This window comes from Oncorhynchus masou, unplaced genomic scaffold (assembly GCF_036934945.1).
Source record: "Oncorhynchus masou masou isolate Uvic2021 unplaced genomic scaffold, UVic_Omas_1.1 unplaced_scaffold_939, whole genome shotgun sequence".
Classification (NCBI taxonomy): Eukaryota; Metazoa; Chordata; class Actinopteri; order Salmoniformes; family Salmonidae; genus Oncorhynchus; species Oncorhynchus masou.
In genome coordinates this window covers 1-3,406 of record NW_027015880.1, presented here as the reverse complement: position 1 = coordinate 3,406, position 3,406 = coordinate 1, and positions in this window count along the sequence as shown.

Here is a 3,406-nt window from a genome sequence, read left to right as displayed (position 1 = left end):
CACACACTAACACACAATAACACACAATAACACACAATAACACACAATAACACACACTAACACACAATAACACACACTAACACACACTAACACACAATAACACACACTAACACACAATAACACACACTAACACACACTAACACACAATAACACACACTAACACACACTAACACACAATAACACACACTAACACACAATAACACACAATAACACACACTAACACACAATAACACACACTAACACACACTAACACACAATAACACACACTAACACACACTAACACACAATAACACACACTAACACACACTAACACACAATAACACACACTAACACACAATAACACACAATAACACACACTAACACACACTAACACACACTAACACACACTAACACACACTAACACACACTAACACACAATAACACACACTAACACACACTAACACACACTAACACACACTAACACACAATAACACACACTAACACACACTAACACACACTAACACACAATAACACACACTAACACACAATAACACACACTAACACACACTAACACACACTAACACACACTAACACACAATAACACACACTAACACACAATAACACACACTAACACACACTAACACACACTAACACACACTAACACACACTAACACACTAACACACACTAACACACAATAACACACACTAACACACAATAACACACACTAACACACACTAACACACACTAACACACACTAACACACAATAACACACACTAACACACACTAACACACACTAACACACACTAACACACTAACACACACTAACACACACTAACACACACTAACACACGCTAACACACACTAACACACACTAACACACACTAACACACACTAACACACAATAACACACACTAACACACAATAACACACACTAACACACAATAACACACACTAACACACGCTAACACACGCTAACACACACTAACACACACTAACACACGCTAACACACACTAACACACACTAACACACACTAACACACACTAACACACACACCACAAGCACTGGGTCTGACCTACCGCTCTGCATTCCACAGACAAAGCAAAAAAGTATTTAGACAGCCACCAATTGTGCAAGTTCTCCCACTTAAAAAGATGAGAGGGGCCTGTAATTTTCATCATAGGTACACTTCAACTATGACAGACAAAATGAGAAAAACAAATCCAGAAAATCACATTGTAGGATTTTTAATGAATTTATTCGCAAATTATGGCGGCAAATAAGTATAAATAACACTCTCTCTCCATCAGGTAGAGTTCCTTGTATCACAACTAAAAGGTGTAATAAAAAGCATGATTCAGTAGTTACATTACATTCATTAATATTATATAACTGTATATACATCACTATTATTGTTATTACAAATAAAATAAAAGGCAGTCAAAAAGTTAAGAATGGAAATACTAGAGAGAGAGAGAGACTGACTGACTGAGAGAGAGACAGTATATTTGACCTCTCAGCTTCCCTATCAAATCTAAAAATCTCAAATAGAAAACCGAAGAAAATTAACAACAATGACAAATGGTTTGATGAAGAATGCAAAAATCTAAGAAAGAAATTGAGAAACCTGTCCAACCAAAAACATAGAGACCCGGAAAACCTGAGTCTACGCCTTCACTATGGTGAATCACTAAAACAATACAGAAATACAATACGGAAAAAGAAGGAACAGCATGTCAGAAATCAGCTCAATGTAATTGAAGAATCCATAGACTCTAACATCTTCTGGGAAAATTGGAAACACTAAACAAACAACAACGAAGAATTATCTATCCAAAATGGAGATGTATGGGTAAACCACTTCTCAAATCTTTTGGCTCTATAACAAAGAATAAAGAGCAAAAACATATACATGATCAAATACAGATCTTAGAATCAACTATAAAGACTACCAGAACCCACTGGATTCTCCAATTACATTGAATGAGTTACAGGACAAAATAAAAACCCTCCAACCCAAAAAGGCCTGTGGTGTTGATGGTATCCTCAATGAAATGATCAAATATACAGACAACAAATTCCAATTGGCTATACTAAAACTCTTTAACATCATCCTTAGCTCTGGCATCTTCCCCAATACTTGGAACCAAGGACTGATCACCCCAATCCACAAAAATGGAGACAAATTTGACCCCAATAACTACCGTGGAATATGCGTCAACAGTAACCTTGGGAAAATCCTCTGCATTATCATTAACAGCAGACTCGTACACTTCCTCAATGAAAACAATGTACTGAGCAAATGTCAAATGAGCTTTTTACCAAATTACCGTACAACAGACCATGTATTCACCCTGCACACCCTAATTGACAACCAAACAAACCAAAACAAAGGCAAAGTCTTCTCATGCTTTGTTGATTTCAAAAAAGCCTTCGACTCAATTTGGCATGAGGGTCTGCTATACAAACTGATGGAAAGTGGTGTTGGGGGTAAAACATACGACATCATAAAATCCATGTACACAAACAACAAGTGTGCAGTTAAAATTGGCAAAAAACACACAAATTTCTTCACACAGGGTCGTGGGGTTAGACAGGGATGCAGCTCAAGCCCCACCCTCTTCAACATATATATCAACGAACTGGCGCGGGCACTAGAAAAGTCTGCAGCACCCGGCCTCACCCTACAAGAATCCAAAGTCAAATGCCTGCTGTTTGCTGATGATCTGGTACTTCTGTCACCAACCAAGGAGGGCCTACAGCAGCACCTAGATCTTATGCACAGATTCTGTCAGATCTGGGCCCTGACAGTAAATCTCAGTAAGACCAAAATAATGGTGTTCCAAAAAAGGTCCAGTCACCAGGACCACAAATACAAATTCCATCTAGACACTGTTGTCCTAGAGCACACAAAAAACTATACATACCTTGGTCTAAACATCAGCGCCACATGTAACTTCCACAAAGCTGTGAAAGATCTGAGAGACAAGGCAAGAAGGGCATTCTATGCCATCAAAAGGAACATAAATTTCAACATACCAATTAGGATCTGGCTAAAAATACTTGAATCAGTCATAGAGCCCATTGCCCTTTATGGTTGTGAGGTCTGGGGTCCGCTCACCAACCAAGACTTCACAAAATGGGACAAACACCAAATTGAGACTGCACGCAGAATTCTGCAAAAATATCCTCCGTGTACAACGTAGAACACCAAATAATGCATGCAGAGCAGAATTAGGCCGATACCCACTAATTATCAAAATTCAGAAAAGAGCTGTTAAATTCTATAACCACCTAAAAGGAAGCGATTCCCAAACCTTCCACAACAAAGCCATCACCTACAGAGAGATGAACGTGGAGAAGAGTCCCTAAGCAAGCTGGTCCTGGGGCTCTGTTCACAAACACACCCTACAGAGCCCCAGGACAG